Source organism: Dermacentor silvarum, chromosome 9, assembly GCF_013339745.2.
Source record: "Dermacentor silvarum isolate Dsil-2018 chromosome 9, BIME_Dsil_1.4, whole genome shotgun sequence".
In the NCBI taxonomy this organism is placed as follows: domain Eukaryota; kingdom Metazoa; phylum Arthropoda; class Arachnida; order Ixodida; family Ixodidae; genus Dermacentor; species Dermacentor silvarum.
The window spans coordinates 32,527,843-32,554,426 of record NC_051162.1 but is presented as its reverse complement, the minus strand read 5'-3'; the positions used below and the strand labels follow the sequence as shown (position 1 = coordinate 32,554,426).

General features: G+C 51.7%; 1 protein-coding gene across 1 annotated transcript in view; it reads right to left on the bottom strand.

The window, feature by feature from the left end:
* The window catches only part of LOC119465201 (uncharacterized), a 56,326-nt gene that overhangs the window by 6,382 nt on the left and 23,360 nt on the right, over positions 1-26,584 (bottom strand). The gene's annotated exons all lie outside the window — the stretch shown is intronic.

Genomic DNA, 26,584 nt, shown 5'->3' with positions numbered 1-26,584 from the left:
GGCGACAGCTCGGCAATGGGCCTAGCCGGGCAGTGAAACTTTCGCTATCAAAACCACACCAATTTTTTGTACACTTGCAATACTTTTTGTCACGATTAAGATACGTTTATGAAGAATTGTGGCAACTGTCCATCGAAGCGAACAACAGAACTAACCGAAATCGCCGCACCAACTGGTATTGGGCCAGTGCCATCGGTGCCTTCGCAGAGGGAGGGGCAGTATGGTAACGCTGGCAAGGTGAGCAGCGTCGGAGCCATCTGTAGAAGACGACGAACGCGTGAGCAGTGGCACGAGCGCGTCTCTGTGACCATGTGAGTTGTGCAATGAGGCACACACTAGACGCACCCTTAGTAAGCCAAAACCATAGAGCAGTTGTGGCTTCCAAAGAAAAGAAAAGAAAAAAAAGCAGCCGCCGCTACAGGGAAGCGTCCTCGTCCCACACCCCGGAAGGCCTGGGTTCCTTTCCCATCCAGACCGAAATGCATCATATTTTCTTTTCAATGGCACTAATTTATCTCAATAAAACTTTTTGGGCTAGTTAGTACAAGCTTCATACAACGAAAAGACGCAATACACCAAGGAAAACGAAGGCGAAAGGAAAGAGCGTGCTCGTCCCTTTCGCCTGTCTTTTCCTTGGTGTGTTACGTCGTTTCGGTCTATGAAGGCACTCATTCACTTTTTATTGCGATAGCAATTATATGGACACTCAAAAGCAGATTTCTGCCGTCGGCGTCGCCGTCGCCGTTGCCGTCGCCGTCGCCGTCGCCGTCGCCGTGAGGTTCCGTATGACGTCAATGGAGATGAAATCGTCGCCGCGCGCCGCCGAACGCTGTATGTGCGAGTGAAAGGGCACGAGGGACGCGCGCTTTCACGGGGAGTGAACGCACGGCGGAGAACAAACGCGCGTTCTGTGCTGTGCTCCCTTAAGGGCTGCAGAAGTAGGTGTCTCTTTCCTCCTTTACCAACACCATATATGTAGAGCAAACGCACCTTCTTCTGACGCACGAACGGCCGTAGGGGGGAGGGGGAGGGAAGGGAGGCGACGTTTAGCTGCGGCACCAAGTGCCTATTTATATCAGAGGCTCCGGCAACAGTCACCAACGCCGCACGCATTTTGTGCGAACGCGGGCAAAACGCCGAGGGCGTTGACAACAGTTCTGCGTGTTGCCGGTGCTGCTGCATGTCCAAGTTCATACAGCTGATAAAGCTACTATCATTACTCCGTATTTTTTACAGAAAACTGCCTGAGAAATGTGACGTCAATCCGAGCATTTTTTACCTTGTTTTTACTCTTTGGGGCGTCGGCTATTCTTCGTCAGGGCGTAGTTTCGCCAAGGTCACTGCCAAACTATACAGCTAGGGCTTTCGCCCTAAAACATGTTTGTACTACAGAGGTCCGAAGTGTAGGGAGACAGGAAATACCAGTCTGCCTACCGATCTACAGTCAGGTGCCTGGAATGAGGCAATGAACGCTCCGCAGTAAAAGGGGGTAACGCGTGATAATACCACGGCCGCTGGATAAAAAAAATCACAGCATATCCACGGGGTGAATGATGATGAGTGGGCGAAGCTCCGTGGGAATGATCGGATCTCCCGCTTAAGGGGACGCTAGCACAAACGCGTTAGAAACGTGCAGTACTCTCTAGTAAGGGGGAGCGGCCACAGCGTCTTACGCAGCCATTTACACATGCCAGAACGTGCACCGCGTTTGCCGACGCCATCACATGACTGCTGAGAGAGTATACCCCCCCCGTATTCATAAACGCTGACTTGAACTTGACTTGCCACCGCCTTTGGCAGCGCGTTCGAAACGCGTTGAAGGTAAGGCGGAGAGGCCACAGCGTATTACACCAGCTTCTTACACGGGCCGTAACGCGCTAGCACAAACGCGTTAGAAACGCGCTAGAAACGCGGCCTTTCGTTAATGTTGGGTATTTATTGCCATCGTGGTGCGTGTGTCTATGTGCACTTCGTGGCGTAGTGGTTAGCGCCGCGCGTTCGCAAGCGAGGGGTCCCTGGTTCGATTCCGTGCTACGGACACAACTTTCGGAATTTTTTTTTCATAAAACACCGGAAGCGTTCTCCGGAAGCCGGAAGCTGGCTTCCGGAACCGGAAACGGAAGCGGAAGTGGAACCGGAAGCGGAAGTCGGCTTCCGGTTATACTATACGTATACATATATATGTATATATGGGTATACATACATATACGGACACACAACGCCATCTATTGAGCAATTCATAAAACTAGACGTGGCTACCTACTACGACGGGGACGAACGGGTGCCGCTACTTGCTTCGCCCCTAAAAGGTGCGGCCTGCCGCGTCGGGCGCGCTGCTATGAGAGCGAACGTGACGGCCGTAGTTCCATTGTCGGCCGCTTGGTTGGGCCGAACGGCGCTAGCTGAGGAGGATGGAACGCATCGGCTTGCACGCGCGACGGCGTTCCAAGCGCGTTCCTGACGCATTTGCTATGCTGATGCCAGACAACAGCCCCCGGCGTGTGGCACCGCGGCGGATCACACCGTTTTCGATGCACGTGGCAGGCCGCACCTTTTTTTTTCCCAGCGGCTGTGATAATACAGTGGACTTGAATAAACCAAACTCGCTGAAATGGACAAGCCGGATGAACGGGACAACGAACGCGCCAGCGTGGCACGAGCACGAAGGGGCAATATGGGAACGCTGGCCTGATGAGTGGCGTTGGAGCGAGCGGTGGAAGAAGACAACGAACGCGTGAGCAGTGGCACAAGCGCGAGGGGCGTTAAAACGTAAAGCTATTTCAAGCTGTTCGATTTCATTTCTACAATCAGCGCTCCAAGACTAGTGAAAAAGTTTTCGGGCCAGCCCTACTTCAACCTGTTGGTCATGTGACGTCTCGAATACCGCGAAAACTCCCACATCTGAAATGACGTGTTCACAGTGGTTATGCAGGATTTGACCGAACAAGATAAAAATAAATATTTTTGATTTTAAGCATTTTTCGTCATTAGCGCTCCGCAAATTGTCAAAAGTTTTTGTGCGGCACCCACTTCGCCCGTCTTTCACGCGGTGTCAAAAACCACCATCAGAACGCGCCACGTCAAAGTGGTGTGTACGCAATAAAGATGCATTAATATGCCGAACAAAATTTCACCTTTTGTGGAATGGCCTGAGACTGACCCCCTTCCTAAAAGAACAGAAGATGGCTGCCAGCCGATTGCTCTGGCACTGGCTAATCGGAGATGCCGGAGAGAATGTATTTATTTGTGAATAATAAAACAATTTTGATCGCAGTATAACGTTGTCGAGAACTTTGGGCAAGTATATGACATCGCTCTGCCAATTCGTTTCAGCTGCATTTTTCACCTTCCATTGCACGCCGCCACGATTTTCGACCAGCCATCGCAAGATAAGCAAGGGGAAGCGGACCAATTGCAGACGCTGGCACTAAAGCCCTTCCTCATCCGGTTATCTACTTTCACTGCGCTAATTCGGCCCCACCAAAACCCTTTCCATTTACGCATGCTCCTCATCTCTTGTTAACAAATAAACAAATTAGGGGCAGCTTCCCACTGAGTGGTGCGAAGACTGGGCAAACAGCGAAGCTGGTGGCCCTTTCCTAGCTTTAACTTTCCTTTTCTTTGCTTAATTAACTTGGTTTTGCTTGGATTGTTCTTAGCTTGAACTTTGTTTTACTTGGTTTGACCTGGCTGGTTCTTAGCTTTGTCTTTGTTTTCATTTGCTTAACTAGGTTTGGCTTGGCTGGTTCTTAGACTTAGCTGACCCCGAGTATCGGGACGAAAATTTGGAGGAAGCTTAAGCTTCGGCTTCAAGAATGGAACGTGATAGCATTCAAAGATCATTGACTGTTTCTCACACTTCCCGGCAACTGCAGCTTATGTAACCGTAACGTTACAGTGCCTAGAATTTAGTAATGTTTACTGGGAAACGCTGGCGGTGAAATCTATGCACGAAGGCGCGCTTTCTGGTCGAAACGCGGCCTCTTTCGTGGGCCGGCCTTCTTTTATTATTTGCACCCTTAATATTTCAGCCTGAGAAGATTTAGCATAAACGGCATGCGCTGTCGGTGTTTTGTTTCATGACAATTGTTTGTGGGCTGTCACTCCCAAAATTCCGAGGAATAACTTTGTAGAGAATGCAAGACAAAGTGTGAGCATCTTTAGTGGTGAACATATATTTGGAAGGCCTGCGCGGTTGGGATGATTTTTTTCGACCGCGGGCACTAATGCCGACGCCAGATTGTCTGCGACACGGGGCCCTAAACGCTATCGCGTTAATACTCGGGGTCGGCGCGCAGTCTTCTAAAGACCACTTTATAGTCCGACGTAGCGTTGACACGCGAGCGCGCTCGGCACGGGGACGCCACGCCAGCGAACGCGCAGCTCTCTACAGTACGGCGCGAGGCGTGGCCGACGAACGCCGGAAACGTCGGCCGCGCCACGTGCTATGGCGAGGGTAACCTGGAAGAGGGTAGTAACCTTGTCGAGCGATGACGTCACGTACGTCACCTAGCAACACCTGGCACCAGCTGTGCGGAGCGTTGCTAGGCAACGCGTGGTGACGTCATCGCCTAGTGCAGTTTTCTGCTAACGCTCCGCGGCCGAACCAAAAGCTTACACAGCTCCGCTGTTAAGAAAAAAAGTTGTCGCAGTTTCACCTGAAAGGCGAAGCATCAATTGCGATAGCAAATTTGAAGAGAGCTATACGGAGTAATGATAGCAGCTTTATCAGCTGTATAAACTTGGACATGCAGCAGCACCGGCAACACGCAGAACTGTTGTCGACGCCGCCGGCGTTTTGCCCGCGTTCGCTCAAAATGCGTGCGGCGTTGGTGACTGTTGCCGGAGCCTCTGATATAAATAGGCACTTGGTGCCGCAGCTAAACGTCGCCTCCCTTCACTGCCCCCCCCCCCCTCCCCCACAGCCTTTCGCGCGTCGGAAGAAGGTACGTTTACTCTACATATATGGTGATTGTAGAGGAGGAAAGAGACGCCTACTTCTGCAGCCCTTAAGGGAGCACAGCGCAGAACGCGCGTTTGTTCTCCGCCGTGCGTTCACTCCCCGTGTAAGCGCGCGTCCCTCGCGCCCTTTCACTCGCACATACAGCGTTCGTCGGCGCGCGGCGACGATTTCATTCCATTGACGTCATACGGAACCTCACGGCGACGGCGACGCCGACGGCAGAAATTTGCTTTTGAGTGTCCATATAATTGCTATCGCAATAAAACATGTTAAAGTAGGCAATGCTGTTCGCTTTCAAAGCAAACAAGCGTGACCTGTAAACGAGCAAAGCGTTTGATTGGGCTGTTCGAACAAAGCTGCGGGGCACCGCCCGATGCTTGCGTTGGCGGTGACAAATTTGAGGTCAGGGCATTAGAATAAAAAGTCACAGGCCTGCGCGGCACACGCAGCGCACTCACAGCGTAAGCTGGTGGAGCGGCTAAAGAGTAGCTGCAATTTGGGCACCACGCACAACAGGGTCTTAGCGGCAGTCTGCTGGCCTCGTTTTGACGAGAACGATCTCAACTGTCCGCCCGGCGTCGACGGCGAGCTGCGGCTTGTAATGCCCTCTGCACAGCAGTCTGCTGAGCCCGATCAAGCCTTACAACTGCAACTTATCTGTCGGGCACGGTGCGTTTGCAGGCACCTTACCTAGAAGGCGCCACCATACCGGCGGAGGCTCGGGGCGTCTGCCCCTCCGCGCTTGCCTTATAGGGCATTTTCTGCTGCCCGATAGCAAGCGCTTGCGTTGCTCAGTCGTAGAGTATCTGGCTCCCACGTACGCAGCGGGCGCGGGCTCGATCCCGGCGGGAATCGGGTACTTATTAGGGGCGAAGCTCCTTAAGGTCGAGCCTTGTCCCTTGTCGCACCGTCGTAGCCACGCTATTACTCGCCGCTCCCGCTAGAGGTGCAGCTGTGCTCTCTTTCTCGCTCGTTCCCGACGCGCTCTCTCTCGTCCGTAGCTAGGGGCGCTGCGGTGTACAAGGGCTAATATAAGCGCTGTATATACTGTACACATGTACAGATATATATATATATATATATATATATATATATATATATATATATATATCTAGCTTCTTCTTGGCGATATCGGAGCGGACAGAAGAGTTCGCGAAAATCTGTCGTAGGTGAAGTTTAAATGTGCTCCAGTTTACGAGACCGAGCGCACGGTTGGAAAACCAAGTTTTTGCGACGCCGGTGAGATAGAAGACGACGTGCCGCAGTTTTGCAGATTAGTCCCAGTGATTAAAATCACTCACGCGCTCGTGTTGCTCCAACCAGTCTTCAACGTCATCACCGCGAAGTCCAGCAAACACCGGTGGATCCTTTTGAGGGGTGGTGACTGCCCAAGAAGGGGTTGCCGCTGGAGCAGGCAAGGTGGATGTCGCGGTATTGGCCTGCTGGTCTTGGGACATGGCCGAGTGCACTTGGAAGAGGCGGCGACCCGAGCGGAGCTCCAGGGATGTAGCGTAGGTGAAGCTGAAGCGAGACCGGGAGCGAGAGGACCGAGGAACCGGACAGCACACTCCACCACTTGCGAGACAACGTTTTGGTATGGTATGGTATGGTACGCCTTATCTGATGGCGCATACCCACTGCGGGGGATTGGCCAAGATTTGGATGGAATTAGGCAATCTTTTTAATACTAAAATCGGTAAAGCTAACTGGAGAAAATGAACAAAAATAAAATATTTAAGAATTCAAGAAAATCTATTTGAAGCACTTATAAATTCCTCCACCGCCGGACAAATATCCCTCTGGCACTTTCCAAGAGAGGAGGCTCCTAAAGAAAGGATGTTTAGAATAGAAAAGCTTAAACCAAGCTGTGTAAATTTTGAGTCTAGAATATTTTTCCTTAAAGAGGAAAAACGGCGGCAGAATAGGAAAATATGATCTATTGTTTCATCTTCTCCATAGAATGGGCACAGAGGGGAGGGCACCAGACCATCCCTGTGACGATAGAAGTTTAATATTGGTACCCGACAACGTAATCGGGTAAAGATGACTTCAGTTTTTCTGGTGTGAGAGGAATTTTTGAGCCAAGGGAATAGGAGGTGTCGATATTTTGAGAAATTAGCTACAGCTGGGTTCAAGAAGTCTTGAATAATTGAATATCTCCTGAATCAAGTAGTCGTTAGGTAAGCTATTGTAGGAAGTAATCGTATTACAGGGCCACTGAGGGCCGCTCTCGCGAGACTGTCAGCCATTTCGTTCATGACTAATCCTTTATGTCCAGGCACCCAAAGCAGTCTAAATAAATTCATGTGGGCAGGCACTAGAAAATGAAATGTACGTAAAAGGTTAGTGACACTATTTGCTGTGAGCGAGGAACATAAAGATAAAGAATCTGTTATTATTACTACCGCCGATATTGATGAATTTAGTTTGCGTAGGGCTAGAAATTCAGCCAGAAATACGGAAAAGAACGTACGGAACAACGTTTTGGTCGGTCACTCTCTTCTTTTTTCTCTCAAGCGAGAGCCCCACCACCAGGCCAAGAATGGTGAAGATGAGTATGTACAGATGAGAATATGAAGTGTATGAATAATGCTCACAATATATATATATATATGTGTGTGTGTGTGTGTGTGTGTGTGTGTGTGTGTGTGTGTGTGTGTGTGTGTGTGTGTGTGGTGTGTGTGTGTGTGTGTGTGTGTGTGTGTGTGTGTGTGTGTGTGTGTGTGTGTGTGTGTGTGTGTGTGTATGCCACACGACCACGAAGTATATTTTGGGAGCCGTCTGATGCTCATGCCAACGCGGAGTGAATATATATATATATATATATATATATATATATATATATATATATATATATGCCGCGAATACCGCAGTAAAAACAAACCGGGCGCGACGACCGCCACGGAGCGTAGTACGGCTGTGCAGGTGTATTCGCTGCCAGCGAAGCTAGGGGGTCGCGGTAACCTTCGGCAGGTGGAGACTGAACGGCAGAAGGAGGCCGGGAGGCAATTTCGGCATAACTTGGCGGACGAAATGGTCCAGTAGACTTGTCCATTTGGGCGTTTGTCATCGACGCCAGTTCGTCCTTGATGATGTCACGCAGTCCAGAAGGAGCGGGGTGAACGGTCGCAAGCGTCGCAGGTCCCGAAAGATGTCCGTGAAGTTCCTCCCTGATGAGCGTGCGTATCAGGGCTCGCAACTCAGCATCACCGTTGAGACGATGGTCGCAAGAGGCGCGTGGCAGGCGAATAGAATGGAGCGTGTCTAGACGTTGGCATGCTGTGATAATATCACCAACGCAGTTTGGGCTCTGCATGACGAGAGCATTAAAGGCGACTGTGTTGATGCCCTTCAGTATGTGGCGAACGCGGTCAGCTTCCGCCATGTCACTCTGTGCGCGGCGGCAGAGAGCGAGGACGTCCTCAATGTAGGATGTATAGGACTCGTCCTGGTCTTGTACGCGCGTTGCCAGCCTCTGTTTCGCGATTTCGGAGCGTCCAGACGACATGCCGAATATCTGTCGAAATTGCTGGGTGAACGATGGCCAGTCCGAAAAGTCACTTTCTTTTTTTAAAAAACCATGTCTTCGCAACTTCGGTTTGGTAAAAGTAAACATACCGCAATTTGTGCGTGTCGTCCCAATGGTTGGCGTCGCTGGCTCTGTTGTAGTGATCGAGCCAATCGTCCACGTCGTCGCCGCGGAGGCCGGCAAAGACGGGAGGATCGCGGTGTGTGGTGTTCACAGTCCAGGTAGGCCCAGCTGGCTGAGCAGAGGTGGTAGCAGCACTGGTGGATGGGTTGGTTTCTGCCATCACCCTGGTAAGCGAGAGCAAACGACGACCGGACCGGAGCTCCAGGGGAATCGGGAAAGTAAGAGGACGTGGGAATCGAAGCACACTCCACCACTTGTGAGACGTCGACCGATGCGATGCCTTTATTTCCGAGCAGTCGCCCGAGTCAGAGACGAAGCACCGCACGAGACAAAAGATGATGATGAGTCGTATGTACAGATGACAACGACGATATGCACAAATAGCGCTCACACAAGGTGATGAGTCGTTTGTACAGATGACGACGACGATATGCGCAAAACGCGCTCACAATATATATATATATATATATATATATATATATATATATATATATATATATATATTGTGTGCGCTTCTGGTGTGAGTGGCGCTCATAGATGGCGCCAGTTCTGTGTGAGTGGGGCCGGCCGGCGGTTTCGGCGGCCGTGTAACTTGAACCCGGAGTGCCCGGAGTGAACCCCCTCCCATGCGCGTGGGTTTGCGCGGGAAGGAAGGGCAGAAGAGGGACGGCTACGCACCGAGCGAGACGCCGCATTCCAGTCTCCCCGTCTTACTTTTACCTAAATAAATGTTGTTTTCGTTAAAGTAACCGCTGTTCCAGTTTCCCTCTATCTCCGAAAAGCGTATTTAACACTTCAGAAGTGGGATAGCGTACGTGCAGAACGTAAGAAGTCAACCATCGAGCCCTACCATGCCTGTCACTCGCAACGGAATATCTTCGACGGCTCCGACAAGCGAAGAAGATAGTGAACGGCGGAGCACCGACGGCGGGGAAGGCAGCACAAGCCGAGGCGTGCCCGACAGCGCATCGACCAGCGGCACCACTTCGACAGCCGGACCAATGTTTGACATGTCGGCAGTCCTTCAAGCCACCGTGCAAGCAGCAGTGAGGGAAGCAATCAACGGGATCGTGCACCTCCAGTCGCAACCGGCAGCGGTCGTGCCTGTAATCGGCGCGGGAGAGACGTCGCGCCTGGTCCCTTTGTTTGACCCTACTTCGTCGGACTCGCCAACAGCCGACGCGTGGATTCGACGGGTGGACGACCTAGCGGAAGTTTACCGTTGGTCGGACAGACTAACATTTTGTAACGCGCTCGCAAGGTTGGATGGACCCGCGAAGATGTGGTACGATTCCCTCCAGTCTGTCAACAAAACCTGGCCTGAGTGGAAGGTGGAGCTCAAGCGCGCTTTCCCCACGACATCGGGAATGCAGCGACTTCACCGAGACATGGAGGACCGTATTTACAGGCGAGGTGAGCCCATCGAATCATACTAGTATGACAAGTTGGCCAAAGCACGCCGTTGTAACCTCAGCGAAGAAACTTGCATTGAGTATCTTATAACCGGCCTCAATGATCAGGACTCCATCAGAGCCATCAGTACTCGCACGTACGATTCGCCGGAGGAGCTTCTCCGATGTCTGAAGCGTCTCGAAGAGCGCGTCGGAACCGTTAGCTCCCGGGATTCAAACCATTCGAAGGCGAGCGGAATTCAAAATCTTGCGGGTCATGGCAACAGGGGAAACCGAGCACCGGAAACGACCTTGAACGAGAGCCGACAGAACTCTCCGTCCGAACCGAGGAGGAAAACCCTCTCCAACGAAAAAGGAGGGCCGCGGTGTTTCAACTGCAACAAGTACGGCCATCTCTCTCTCAACTGCCCGAGTCCGCAGCGGAGTGCGAGGTGCGGCGTTTGCAACCGGATTGGACACGAAGCTCGAAACTGCAAAGAAAAGGATAGCGGGCCGCGCCTCTTTCAGAGCGTCGTAAATCTTGACATCCGTGCAGCGGACGCGGCCAACGAAAAATATTTCATGCTTGCAAAAGCTAACGGTCACGACGTGAGAGCATATGTTGACCTCGGCAGCCAGTGCGTTACTATTCGGCGAGAGGATGCAGACCGAATCGGAGTCAAATGCACTGCGATAGACAAGCCGCTCACCATCGGAGGCTACGGATCAGGGCGTGTGACGCCGTGCGGGGAGGCAAACGTTAACCTCACAGTCGATCAAGCAACAGCTGACGTTCCCGTGCTGATCGTGCCGAACGAGTCACAAGCGATACCTCTCATCGTGGGACAGCCCTTCACCGAGCAACCTCACGTTACAATTGTACGGCGAGGGAACACTTTGAGGATCTTTGAGGAACAGAAGAACGTGGACGAAAGTGACGACACACTGCAGTCCATTGAAATTCCAGATCTTCCGAAACGCCCAGTGTGCCTTTGGGCCAGGGAATCCACAGTGGTTCCACCAAATTACGTTGGATTTGTTAAGCTCTACGTTACAGGCGGCGAGCCCAACGCGGATGTATTCGTAGACGCCCAACTGAGGTGCCAAGAGGGGCGCGAACATTGTATTCCGCGTTGCGTCGTCAACGTCGATGAGGCGAACGAAACATGCATTCCCGTGATGAACGTATCACATCACGAACTCAGCATCAAAGCACACGAGCGGGTAGCGCGAGCGGAAATCTGCTACCTCGACGAAGAGCCAATGCGGGACGAGGGGCCAAGCTGCAGTGCCACTCAACCACGTCCAGTGGCGAACGTTTACTTCAAAACGGGCTCAAGCGTCACCCCGGAGCACCGTCAGAAACTCGGTCAACTCATCGACGAGTATCGCGACTGTTTTGCCGACAGCGTTTCAGAGATTGGCCACACGAATGTAGCGGAAATGAAGATTCAGGTAACGACTGATGAACCTGTAAGGTTTCGCCCGTATCGGCTTTCCTTTGCGGATAGAGAGCACACGAAGGTGGTCATCGAAGAGCTAAAGCAAGCGGGCATCGTCGTTGACTCAAATTCATACTATGCGAGTCCTATCCTCCTGGTGCGGAAAAAGACAGGAGAGCGACGACTTTGCGTGGACTACCGTGAGCTCAACCGAGTGACGAAAAAGGACCAATACCCACTGCCGTTAATTGATGATCAGCTCGACCGTCTGCGAGGAAAATGTCTTTTCACGAGTCTCGACCTCGCATCGGGCTATTATCAGATTCCTATTGCAAAGGAGTCCCGACACAAGACTGCGTTCATCACACCCGACGGACATTACGAATTCACCCGTATGCCATTTGGTTTGGCCAACGGCCCGGCAGTATTTCAGAGAATGATCAACGCCGTTCTTGGTCCACTGCGATACACAGTGGCACTTGCATACATGGATGACATCGTGCTACCGACGATAACTGTGGAAGAAGGGCTCCAGTCACTGCGAATGATCTTGGATGTTCTCCGTGAAGCGGGACTGACCTTGCGATTGAGCAAGTGCTACTTCTTCTATGACCGAGTGGATTACCTTGGATACGACATTTCTGCGGAAGGCGTGAGACCAGGAAGTATCAAAATCCAATGCGTCGCCGATTTTCCAAAGCCCGCTGACGTACATCAACTGCGTCAATTTTTGGGTCTCACTAGCTACTTCAGAAAGTTTGTTCAGGCTTACGCTAGTATTGCAAAACCTCTGACCAGGTTGACGGCCAAGGATGAGCCCTGGGTATGGACCACGCAGCACGACGCCGCATTCGTCGAGCTCAAGAAACGGTTGGTTCAGAAGCCTGTCTTGGCACATTTTTCGTTCGAAGCGAAAACTGAAGTCCATACGGATGCCAGTAAGGATGGCTCGGAGCAATACTGCTGCAAGAACAAGCGAGCGGAGAGTTTCATCCTGTTGTTTACGCTAGCCGACGAACGACAGAATGCGAAGAAAGGTACCACTCCTACGAGCTAGAAACGCTAGTAGTTGTGTGGGCCCTGGAAAAGTTTCGGACGTATTTGATCGGTCTGAAATTCACGGTAGTCACAGATTGCAATGCCGTGCGAGCAACGTTGGGCAAGAGGGATCTCCTGCCACGAATCGGCAGATGGTGGCGCCGTCTTCAAGAGTTCGCCTTCGATATCGAATATCGGAAGGGAACAACGATGGCGCACGTTGACGCGCTGGGTCGCTCACCATACGACCCTCCCGAGGAAACAGAGGTTGTCGGTGGCCTCCACGTCCTCGCAACATGCATTGAGATCGACGACTGCCTCGCGATTGCTCAACAGAACGATACCGACATTCAACTACTAAAGGAGCGACTGAGCAGAAAGCAGAACCTGTCCAACGAAGACCGGCGCGTTCAAAGCGAATACCATCTCAGCAACGGCAAGGTGTTCAGAAAGGTGAATGAGGGCGATTCGGCGCCACGACTTCTTTGGGTGGTGCCAAGGCACGCGCGCTGGCGCGTGGTGAAAGCTTGCCACGACGACATCGGACATTTTTGCTGTGGACAAAACAATGTCGAAATTGAAGGAAACGTACTGGTTTCCAGGCATGAAGCGCTATGTCAGACGATATATCGCCGCGTGCATCGAATGTCTCTTTCACAAGATTCCCGCTGGAAAGAGACCGGGCAAGCTGCATAGTATTGACAAAGGCGGCAAGCCCTTTCACACCATCCACATCGATCACCTCGGTCCATTCGTGAGAAGCAAGTCCGGCAACGCCTACATACTGGTGGCCGTTGACGGCTTCACGAAGTTTGTGCTACTACGAGCAGTCCGGAACACATCAGCAGGACCGGCCGCCCAGTTTCTTCGCGATGTGGCTAGCATTTTTGGGCCACCAACCATGGTGATCACCGATCGCGGGACTGCCTTCACGAGCGCCAAATTCAAGGCAACCTGTGAATCCTTCAGCATCAAGCACGTGAAAAACGCCACTGCTACGCCACGAGCTAATGGTCAAGTCGAGCGATACAATCGCATGATTACCCCAGCGGTCGCATGCTTGACGAAGAACACGGACGGCAAAGACTGGGACATGGCTTTACCTCAGGTGCAGTGGGGAATCAACAATACGCTTCACCAAGCTACGAAGACCACACCGTTTGGGCTGCTGTTCAACTTTAAGCCACGAAACATCAACGGCGACTGCGTGGATGACGCTCTTGCCGAGGAATTTGACCGCGAAATAGAGGCCAAGCGTACATCTGCGGCAGAGAGAATCCGCCTTTTGCATGTCCTGAGTGCGCATGCGCTGTAACCTAGCGGCGAGCGCCGCAAACGTTTTGTACGGCGTCGGTGGTTCGTGCAGCTGACGACGCACGCGTATGCAGCATAGTCGTCGAGGACGCGAACTCTTTATTGTCGGCGCTGTGCCGGTCGACGACGTGGTATTTGCGCTGTGTTTCGGTAGAAACTTCAGCTGTTCACAGCGATGTTCGGTTAACGTCCGGTACATCACAATATATGCCGACACGACACCGATGTCGGTCAGAAGTGGACCTCACGCCGGCGCCAACGCTCGGTCGGCGGTAGCTGTGATACTGTGCCAGTGGGAGACATATATTGTCATACAAGTATGATGAAGAAGCGACCGACGACGCGACCGACGACAGCGAGTGATCGTAGTGTGATAATCTTTCGTGCCGACGATGCCGACAAAACCAGTGTGCTGATCGCCGTGCGATCGGCCGCCGAGTGGGAACATCGCACCGACAACGTGATTATCGCCGCAAATGCGCTCGTGTATGTATTTATTGACGCTCAAATTGAGTCAGAACGTGCTTCCGACGCTGATATGCACGAGTTCCAGCCCTTTACAGCCCTCCACATCAAGTTTGAGGCGGTGTCGATCTCGTTCAGGCAGCTTCATTAGGCCTAACACAGCCTACGAGTTCGTCCGCTACCGGCGGACCTGAAATATAGGATAAGCAAGTACGACGAAGGAAACTGCTTATGTAGTTCGGTACTGACCTTACCGACTTGAAGTGAACCACTCTTAGCATAGTACGATGCACACACAGAGTGGGAAGCGGCAACACGGCGCAGTGCTAATACCGCGGTACAGGCACCGTTCTTGAACGAAGGCTGTCGGTCGCAGTCGCTGGCGCTTCCATGAACGAAGTGCAACTACGGATAGTGTATTTTTATGCTGCCAGATTTAGTAGTTACCGAAAACACAGTTTGCTAAACAGGCAACAAGTGATGGCCCTTTCGATATTGCATCGTAAGCAACAACACCGCTTGTTGCCACGCGAGTACGGCGGACATCGGCATTCTCGCGTGCCAGTGCGGCTAAGTGGTCGTTGTTTTCGATGTGCCCGGGACGTTCATGCCTTCTCGTCTCAGTGTGATCGCTTCTGATATGTGCATGAGAAGTGTTCATGTATGCTTTCAACATTTTGCTCATTATTTCGTGGGAGCGTGCACAGTTTCTACTGTACTTGAAGTCAACAGCGAGCGGTGGCCGTACGCGTGCCGATGTAAACAAATGCGCCGTTCTTGCGTTGTATAAATAATCTGGGCGCAGAATCGATCGCCCCTTCAAAGAGCTATTGCCACTGTGGTCAAGACTCAGCTATACAAGCAGTTTTTATTGTCCTATTAGCGTACGTTCAGTACAGGTCTAACAGTGGAAAATGCATGAACTCGGCTGCTGTATACGATACGGCTAACCTCCGCTGAGCGGAATCGACCCCAGCTTAAACTTGATGTGGGCGGCTGGCGAGTGCTCACGTTCGTGCATTTCAACTTCCGAAGCATGTTTGGACTCATATTCGGTAAGAATAAATATGAATAACAGGAATACAAGCGTAGGCGCTGTGTCAATCGCGTTACGGTGCGATGTATTCGTTCAGAGGCACATCGCACGGTGACTGGTTTTGTCGGCGTAGCTGCACGAAATCCCGTCATCATATTTCGACGACTTGCGGTTGTAAGTCGCACCAGAGTCATTGCCGGCCTAGGCATCCTGTCCAACAAGCGGCCACTCACACAAAACGAAAATTACAACGACTGACAAATGCACGAACCCATTTCAGCTCGCTTCTTGCAGCGTGCCTCAGCTCCCGCGGGGCCCCGACGCCGTACATATTGTTTCGCGCGGAGCCCGCTAAGGTGGCGCCACAGCGCAATGCAAAAGGCGGATTCGCGAAGATCAAATGAAACAGCAGGCAAGGTATAACAAGAAGCGTTCGGGAGCGCCGACTTACGAGCCGGGAGATGTAGTTTTATACCCGTGTCACACGGGCGTTTCGAAGGCCTTCCAACCGATAGTCAGTTGACTCAAAGGTCAAGTTCGAACTGCTACACGAGCGGTTTCGATGGCCGTCGAGTCAATAGTCTATCGAGTCAACGGAGCACTCCACAACTCTATCGAAATCTCGATGGCCTTTGAGCTACGGAAGCGGAAACAGCGCGAACATGCCCTCTCGTTCACAGTGGGCTCGTACTCATGGTTAGAAAGAACAAATCGAACCAAAATGCTCTAAAAGCACTATACATGAGTGTTATTAATTATTCAATAAAGTATTTTTACCACTTGACATGTGCAAACTGTACACACTCTCGACAACAGCGACGTGCTTGTGTCATTTATTCTATGCTTGTGTTCATTCCTTTCTTCATGTTGTGTAGTACACTCTCCCTCTGCTCAATGTGCTGCCGGCTGCCGTCATATCGCCGCCATTCCGCCGTATAAACAAACATAAAAGAAATTATAGTGCTTTTAAGTGGTTTTAATGTTGTTTAACTTTTGGTGACATGAAAATGAAAATAAAGATCCGCAGCGCCACACAATTTTGCGAGAAACGCCTGAACCACTCAACGGCCTTTCAAATCTGCCGTGTAGCAGCGCGACAACTCCTTTGAGTCGATAGAGTTGTGGCGTTTCGAAGGCCGTTGACTGGAAGGCCTTCCAAATATGCCCGTGTGACACAGGTATTAGTCGAGCGAGAGCCGACAGCGTGTGGCGAGTCAAGAAAACTGAAGGAAAAATACAAAGGACCGTACATCATTACGGAAAAACTTCCCAACGACCGATATCGCATCGGAACGCTGCCCAATGCCCGGCGCGGGAGGAAAGCATACAGCAGCATCGCACCAGTGGAAAAGCTAAAGCGTTGGGGCCAGGACGAGATCGACTCCGAAGGTTCCGACAGTGATTCCGACCGTCCCGTCGGTAGTTGCAGGACGGCCGAGTGTGTGCGCTTCTGGTGTGCGTGGCGCTCATAGATGGCGCCAGTTCTGTGTGAGTGGGGCCGGCTGGCGGTTTCGGCGGCCGTGTAACTTGAACCCGGAGTGCCCGGAGTGAACCCCCTCCCGTGCGCGTGGGTTTGCGCGGGAAGGAAGGGCAGAAGAGGGACGGCTACGCACCGAGCGAGACGCCGCATTCCAGTCTCCCCGTCTTACTTTTACCTTAATAAATGTTGTTTTCGTTAAAGTAACCGCTGTTCCAGTTTGCCTCTATCTCCGAAAAGCGTATTTAACAATATATTGATAGGACGCGTTCAAGGCTAGATGCGCTTGGCGTTTTTATGAATGCCAAAAACAGGCAACGGCCAAGCGGAGCGAGTGCGAGCACCAACAACAAGAAGCGTCTTCTTCTTCGTCCTCTGCTGGCGCCGGTATTTGTCACTACCATCACTCCCCGGCGAAAAAGGAGCCATCCTGGCGACCTATGGAACAGGCAGCACTGGTGGGTCGTAGTGCGGCTTCAGTCGATCGACATGAACAGTTTCGCGTCCGCGACGCCGTTGGTCCGTAGATGGCTGAACGGGCTCAATGACGTAATTGACCGGGGACGTCTGTCGTAGAACCCGGTAAGGGCCGTCATACTTTGAGATGAACTTTGTGGAAAGGCCGGGAGTAGACGAGGGAACGCGGAGCCATACCAGCGATCCAGGTGAATATGATGGAAAGGACAAGCCGGCGTCTCGACTATGTTGCTGGCTGGCCTGGTTATGCGCGGTAAGAGAACGTGCGATCTGACGACATTCTTCGGCATAGGTGGCAGCTTCGGATAGAGTCGTAGATTCTGAAGCGTCGGGGCGATACAAAAGAATCGTGTCCATAAACGAGGAAGGTTCGCGACCATAAAGAAGAAAGAAAGGAGAGAATCCTGTGGTCGACTGAGTGGCGCTGTTGTAGGCATACGTAACAAAGGGAAGGATGCGGTCCCAGTTAGTGTGGTCAGCGGAAACGTACATAGCGAGCATGTCGCCGAGAGTGCGATTGAAGCGTTCAGTCATACCATTGGCTTGCGGATGATAGGCGCTCGTAGTTCTATGGACAACGTTGCATTCGCGGAGCAGGGCTTCTACAGCCTCGGAGAGGAATGAACGACCACGGTCACTCAGTAGCTCGCGAGGCGCACCATGTCGAAGAACAAGGTTGCGAAGGATGAACGAGCCGACTTCACGTGCTGTGGCCGCCGGAAGCGCTGAAGTTTCGGCGTAGCGCGTGAGGTGGTCCACGGCGACGATACCCCAGCGGTTGCCATCTGGGTGTGCGGTAGAGGGCCGTACAAGTCAATGCCGATACGGTCGAAAGGCCGGGAGGGACAAGGCAATGGTTGAAGCGGCCCTGTTATCTGGTTAGGTGGGCTCTTGCGGCGTTGACACTTGGAGCACGAGCGGACGTACTGCCGAACGAAGCGGTACATTCCGCGCCAGTAGTATCGAAGCCGTAGGCGTGCATACGTCTTTAGGACACCGGCATGGGCGCATTGAGGATCCGCATGAAAAGAGGCACAGATGTCAGAACGTAGATGGCGAGGAATCACTAGCAACCATTTAAGGCCATCAGAGAGATAGTTGCGGCGGTACAGGAGCCCTTCGCGGATGGCAAAGTGGCGAGCAGTGCGCCGAAGCGAGCGGTCGGTGGTGCGAGCTGACAGTGGCGTAGCCAAGGGGAGGCGGGGGGGGGGGGGGGGGTCAAACCCCACCCCCCGAAATTTTTGCACCCCCCCCCCCCCACTAACCCACCCTTTGCTCTCGTCGCTTCGCGCTGACATATTTCAAGAAACCGGTGCTACTTTCACACTTTCATTCCTGGGCGCTTCCGTTTGGGTTGGTAATTTACAGTGAATCATGTCTGCATATGGAAAAAAATCTGTCACGGTGTTTGTCAAGGCCTTCACACTCTGTGAGGTTTTGGGCGCGAGTGTGGCGGCCGCATTCTGAACACAAATGCGCAACAATGCGCAACAAATGAAGCAACAAATGCGGCAGCCGCATTTTAGATGAAGGCGAAAATGCTCGAGGCCCGTTTACTTAGATTTAGGTGCACGTTAAAGTCCCCAGGTGGTCGAAATTTCCGGTATACATTTCCGCCGCTTCCCTTCAGGTGCCGGTTAGGCCGCGTTCGCGTAGAACTTGGTCTCGAAGCTGGCGGAAGCGGCAAAATCTTGCAAAAATCCGCCCGCCTAGGCGGCAAAACAGGCAGAAAAACAGGCGGCGAGCCAAATCGGTCTCGGGCCGATTTTTTCGCCATGGCGAAGCGGAAACGCGGCGGAAAGTCGTTCTGCTTCACTGGAAGCTACACTAGCATGTAAACAACCGGTCGTAAAATTGAACATGGCACCAAAAGTGTAGGCTGTAATGCTGATCGACGCGATCAAGAACCAGCCTTTGCTCTACGACAAGAGTGGCTATAAAACGTACCGTCAGCAATACTCGCGATAGTATTCAATGTCGCGCGACCGGAGGTGCGGCAACGAAGCCTTGGCGTGACCCAACTTCTCGCGCTTTTGCAAAGCCAGGCGAACCCACCACTGCCGTTTCCGAGGTTTTCTTGTCTTCCGTTTATTCATTGTCCATTTCTAGAAAACAACTAAGTAGAAGTATAAAAGCCATTTCTTCTTCCACTTTCATGACAGACAATAGTTAGACAGATTCCTCGTTGGCGCTCCATAATTCTCCTCGCACGTGCACGGTATGTTGCAGAAGTCGCGGGGTGCTTTTCTCGTCGCGACGATAGATTGGGAGCGTAGGTCTCACGTAGGACGCGCAGGCTTTGGCGAGCCCCAACACAAGGGCCAGCCCGGGTTTTAGCTTTATTGTTCCCGTTGCCGCTTTCGTGTCCTGGAGGCGCCGAAGATAATACGAAATGATGAAATGTTATAACAACTTGTAAATAAAAGCTATTAAAGAAATATAATCACGCCTAGGCAGCAACCTGTGACACAGCGCTACCGCGCCCGTGTGAGGAGAATTACGGAACGCCAACGAGCAACTTACCGAAGGTCGCAGATTGCGCAAGATGATCACTTTTGATGACGGGTGGGTCAGTGAATGAACATACCGCTCGAAATAATGCGATAATGAGCGCCACCACGCCGACAAACGTACGCAGGCTAGATGGATGTGGACGAAAGCGGCAGCGGCGGCCGCGGTGGTAGCAAAACAAATGTGAACTTGGACATGCGCGGAAAAGATTTTCCGGCCGCTCTGGCCTTTCCGGCCGCTTTGGCCTCTCCACCCGCTTGCCGCTTCCCAAGTGTGAACGTAGCCATAGTCTGCAGCGCAAAACGTCTCTCGTTTGCGATTGCGCCCCTACGGAAGGCTGGTAGTTACTGTTGTGTTGCTGAATCCCAAACCAGCAATTACGAAAGGCTGGTAGTTGCTGTTGTGTTGTGGAATCCCAAACCAGCAATGTACACACGAAAGGGTTGATGCCAGCAGTGAAATTCCACCGACTCGCAACAGAACGCACGAAACAGACAGCCGACAAGCATGGATTACTGCTGTGCGCAGTACAGCGTAAGTAAACTCTTGTTGCAGGCGCTGACAGTTCTCGTCGGAGTTCACGCGTTCTGAGAAATTGATTATGTGCACTATGCACTGAACAAGACCGGAGTTCATTCCTGCATCACTAGTACACCAATCAGTCGAGATTCTGTGAGGTACAAGGCCGCTTCCTGTTTGCACTGGCCTAAGTGAAGCAGAAATGACTCGCACGCACTACTTAAAATGCGTACACATGCCATAACTATGCAGTGCGGTGAAATATTCTGTACAATTCTGAATCTGTTGACGTAAAGGCAAATGACGGCTGCACGCTCGCACACAGCGGAAGACACAGCGGCCCATGCACTTGCCGCAGGAAATGCAAGGCGACGAAAACTTCGTAAAAAAAAAAGCATTACTCGTTTGTGCGCGTATTTATGTTTTCTAGCGCAAAGACGCAGCGAACAAGCTATTGCTATGGGAGTAGGTATAGCCTGGTAACACGTGCATTTTCGCATGTATAGCCGTCCTTGACCTGTGAAACGCACTTCGCCCCGACGAGGACGACGCCATCTACGCTTAACGGAGAGTAACAATTAATGATGTCTTCTCCGATCGGGCGGGTCGTCTCAATGATGCGTTTTCGAAGACTGGTTCATTCAGTGGCGCGATGAGAGACGGTTGCTCCAAACGCCCACACTGTACCTGTCGTACTTACTGTATTTTACTGAGCTTACATTACTTTTTACTTAATTTCTTCACAAGCACACACACACGCGAGGGGGGGGGGGGGGGGTCCCATGTCTTTGATATACATGCATAGAGTCTGCTTAAACTACCGATATTTATTATCGATCACGTCACGTAGAGGAAAACAGACGCTTGCCCCCCCCCCCCCGGTCGGGCCAATGAACCCCCCCCCCCCCCCGAAAAAAATTTCTGGCTACGCCCCTGATGGCTGAGATAAATACTCTAGAAGAGATGCTATCCAAGGATCCCGGCGTTGCTCAGATGGCATGTCGGCCAATGTAAGAGAAGAAGAATCGTAGCTTGAGACAGACGCAGCACCAGACTCATCAGGCAGTGGTGAGCGCGAAAGAGCGTCGGCATCCGAATGCTTACGGCCTGACCGGTAGACAACACGGATGTCATAGTCCTGGAGACGAAGCGCCCAACGAGCTAGGCGACTAGATGGGTCTTTTAATGACGACAGCCAGCACAGGGCGTGGTGATCAGTCACGACATCAAATGGACGGCCATATACGTAAGGTCTAAATTTGGTGATTGCCCAAACGATAGCAAGACATTCTTTTTCCGTGACCGAATAGTTCATTTCCGCTTTGGTGAGAGTGCGGCTGGCGTAAGAGACGACGTACTCTTCGAAGCCAGACTTACGCTGGGCTAGAATAGCGCCGAGGCCGACTCCACTAGCGTCTTTGTGGATTTCTGTTGGAGCGTCTGGGTCAAAGTGGCGTAGAATAGGTGGGGATATCAAAAGATGACGTAAGGTGGCAAACGCGTCTTCGCAAGCTGTAGACCATGCCGAGATGCCTTGGCTGTTGGCAAGCAGCTGCGTTAAGGGGGTGATTATGGACGCAAAATTACGCACGAATCGGCGAAAGTACGAACACAGGCCTATAAAGCTACGGAGCTCCTTCAGCGTAGACGGCCTGGGGAACTCGGCGACGGCGCAAAGCTTTGCAGGGTCGGGAAGGACACCGTCCTTGCTGACAACATGACCTAAGATGGTAAGCCGGCGGGCGGCAAAGTGGCACTTCTTCAGGTTAAGCTGCAGTCCAGCGTCGGAAAGGCAAGTCAGGACGCTTGCGAGACGCTTTAGGTGGGAGTCAAAGTCCTTGGAGAAGACTACGACGTCGTCCAGGTAGCACAGACACGTGTGCCATTTGAGGCCTCTAAGAATGATATCCATGAGGCGTTCGAAGGTGGCAGGCGCATTACAAAGGCCGAATGACATCACGTTAAACTCGTATAACCCGTCTGGGGTTACAAACGCTGTCTTCGGACGGTCAGTGTCATTCATAGGGACCTGCCAATACCCAGATCGAAGGTCCAAAGAGGAAAAGAACTCTGCACCTTGCAAGCAGTCGAGAGCGTCGTCGATTCGGGGCAGCGGATAAACATCTTTTCGTGTGATCTTGTTAAGGCGCCTATAATCAACGCAAAATCGAATGCTACCGTCCTTTTTCTTTACCAGCACAACTGGGGAGGCCCAAGGGCTGTGCGAGGGCTGTATTACGCCACGATGAAGCATGTCGTTGACCTGTTCATCTATGACACGACGTTCAGCGTGAGAAACTCGGTATGGACGCTGGCGTAGGGGTGCATGAGTGCCGGTGTCAATGTGGTGAACGATGGAGGATGTGCGGCCCAAGGAAGATTGCTTATGATCGAACGACAGCCGAAAGCGATCGAGCAGTTCCAAAAGTTGGGTACGCTGGGCAGGTGGAAGTTCGGAATCAATTGACGGGAGGAAGGCTTCTAAGGAGGACGAATCGGCGGTGGTAACAGGAGTAATGCTGTCGACGTGAAGACTCATCGTGTCGTCAGGCAGTTGAGTGGAGTAGGCGGAATCAACATCGTCAAGACGACCTATAAATTCACCACGGAATAAGGTGGCTGGGGAAGAGGACCAATTCGCGACATAAATGGCGCTGCAATAGTTTTCGACCGTGAGAACTGCAAAAGGAAGGAGGAAGTCTTTGCGAGAGGTGAAGGCTTCGGAGGGCGCAAACAGGGCGGTGGAAGAGGGAGCATAGTCGCAAGAAAGTGGCACAAGAACACAAGACAAAGGAGGTATATCAGTGTCCGCGGCGACGACCACTCGAGAAGGCGGCTTGTCAGATGCGGCGTCACACGTCGGCGACAACTCAAGTTCGGCACGCGCACAGTCAACAACGGCATGGTTAGTAGCAAGAAAGTCCCAACCCAAAATAACGTCGTGTGAACACGGTGAAAAAACGACGAATTCGACTACATACAAAACGTCCTGAATGACAAGGCGAGCTGTGCATGCCACTGAAGGGTGAATGTGGTGCGCAGTTGCGGTACGCAGGGAGACGTCCGAAAGCGGAATCGTAATTTTTTTTAGCTTGCGGCACAGTTCTCCACTAAGAATAGACACAGCGGCTCCAGTATCGACAAGTGCTTGCACAGAAACACCTTCGATATTCACGGTGATTTCGTTCGCAGGTAGAAATCGAGGCCTTGATGTTGTCGACACGAGCGCAGTTCTTGCCTCCGGAACTGCGAGGGCTAGTTTTCCGCTTGGACTGGTGGGGGGCGCCGAACCATTGGGGAAAGTGAACGGCGACGTGGTGAGGGCGACCGACGTGGGCCGTAGTCACGTCGATTCGGTGAGCAGCTGTTCATCGTTGAGTGGGGGAGATCGGGTGTGGTGGCTCAGAAGGAAAGCAGCCTTGATTTACTTCGCCCGCACTAGTACGGATGTCACGACGACGACAGAAACGTGCGACATGGCCAGGTAGACAACAGACATAGCAAATAGGCCTGTTGTCCTGGGTGCGCCAAGGATTAGTGGACGGCGGTGCGGGACGGCGAAAAGGAGGCGGGTTCGGGTGGACAGGCGCACGCGCAGCGTAGAAGGTATTTGCTGGTCGAACAGGATCCGTGCTGAGTGGCATTGCTGGTGATCTGGCGGCGTGCGACTTCAGCATAGGTGAGGGGAGCGGAAACAGGCGGATGCTGGTAGGTGGTTGGGAGAGCCTCAGAAATTTGCTCCTCTATGGCCTGTGGTAGCGTCGGAGCAAGCGCCTGCGCAGAGGGAAACAAGCGACAATTGTCGCGCCACTTCTTCTCGGACAAACTGCTGTATCTGCCGCATGAGCATTGTGGCGTCAGTAGAAACGGAGCCTACAGTTAACGCTGACATGTTGGCTGTGTCAGAGCTTGGGAGGCGTGTAGCAATGCGCTATTTCCGCAACTCGTCGTAGCTCTGACAGTACTGGACCACGTCCGTGACAGTTTGGGGATTTTTGGCAATGAGCATGTGGAAGGCGTCGTCCTCGATCCCCTTCATGATGTGTCTGATTTTATCGGCTTCGGACATCGCAGGGTTGATGCGACGGCAGAGGTCCACAATATCTTCGATGTAGGACGTGAAGTTCTCGCCGGATTGTTGGGCGCGACCGCGTAAGCGCTGTTCTGCGCGGAGCTTGCGAACAGCGGGTCGGCCGAAGACTTCCGCGAAGCTCGTTTTAAAGGATGCCCAATTGGCAATATCGGCTTCGTGGTTGAGGAGCCATAGCTGTGCAACGCCCGCCAGGTAAAAGTTGACGTAGCTGAGCTTGTCGCCGTCATTCCACTTATTGTGGGCGCTTACCCGCTCATACGAAGTGAGCCAGTCCTCGACGTCGTGCTCGTCGGTGCCGTTGAAAATGACAGGGTCTCGCTGTCGTGGTACGCCGGAGCAGGCGACCACCGGTGGTGCGGGAGCACCCTGCTGTGGCGCGTCGTCAGGCATTGCCGAGGCGGGGGGTAGAGTCCGGGTACGGAGTTCCAGGATGAAGAGGGAACCAGCACGCTCCACCAATTGATAGGACGCGTTCAAGGTTAGATGCCCTTGGCGTTTTTATGAATGCCAGAAACAGGCAACGGCCAAGCGGAGCGAGTGCGAGCGCCAACAACAAGAAGCGTCTTCTTCTTCGTCCTCTGCTGGCGCCGGTATTTGTCACTACAATATATATATATATATATATACATATATATATATATATATATATATAGAGAGAGAGAGAGAGAGAGAGATAGATATTCGTAAACTAGCTTACCTAACATTTGTCCGCCCTCAGCTTGAATACGCTGCATCCGTCTGGTCTCCCCATCAAAAATATTTGATCGAAAAACTCGAATCTATTCAGAACAGGGCCGCGCGTTTTATCTCACGTTGTTACGACTATACTAAAAGCATTACACAAATTAAACTCGACCTCTCACTACAGCCCTTGCATGATCGTCGTGATATAGCCCTGATATCCTTATTTCATAAATACGTCCATAGCACAGCGCCATCAGTTCTGCCTCTTGAAACTCCTCATTACAGGTCACAGCGGTTGTACAATCGGTTCAATTTCATGCGCATCTACGGAAAGACTAATTCATTTAACTACTCCGCTCTTCCAAGAGCCATTCGTCTTTGGAACGAACTTCCTAACATCACAGTTTATGAAAGTGACCAAGAAAATTTCCGGCTTCTTCTAACAACGCATTTTTCAAACAACTCCACATAACCTGACATATAATTTTTTGTCATTCCCTTTCCCGCTATTAGTGTGCAACTACGCCTTCATACTGTTCTGTTATAGCCTAATTATGTCGCGCCTGCTCTGTAATTCTGTTGACTATGTTTTGCTGTGTGATATTTTATTGTTAAATGAGCTGTCGCGTCCAAAGCATTCGGTTTGTTTCCTAGGTCATATTGTAGCACTGTATTAGTATATCAGCACATTTCTCACCCTATATGTTTTGCATATGTATTCACATATGTATTAACTATTGTATAAGTAATAATTCTTTATTGTACTCTCCCCCCTTACACAATGCCTCTAGGGGCCTGTAAGGTATCTTTAAATAAATAAATAAATAAATAAATAATATATATATATATATATATATATATATATGTACGCCACGCTCCGTCTTCCGGAAGCCGGAACCGGAAACCAGATTCCGGAGAACACTTCCGGCGTTTTGCCCGAATGATCCCCCGGCCGGTGCTTCGCCCACTCATCATCATTCACTTCGTGGATATGCGTTTTTTTGTTTTTTTTTCATCTCCGGCGATAGCGGTTACGGCGGCGTACGCCGTCGGCGGCGGCATTATCGCGAACCGAAACGGCAATTGGAATGATCCTATAACAGCTTGCGCTGTAAAACACATTGGAATAGTTTTACGTTATAGGGCTCTTTGTTACCACCCATAGGAACGATGTCGCGAACGCCTCTTCGCTTAAACGGAACGCTTTTTGTGAACTCCGCTTAAACGGAACTAGAACCTTAGCTGTACCTACCTCATTGGCTGTCATACTTCATATGAAGCAGGATCGGGTTGACGAGAAATTCACATGGTGATGCCAAATAGTAAAGAAAACCCCATGTATCACTCATTTGCACAGTCGTTGCATCAGCGGCTGCTCCGAAGCGTTCACGTTGCCTAGTTTTCACGTTCCTTTGTGCATCGTGCATGATAGGCGACAGTCAAAGACCGAGAGCGTGTGAACAAATACATTGTGCGAAAGCAGCTGTGATACTTCAAGCAGAGTACAATGACATCTCTCATT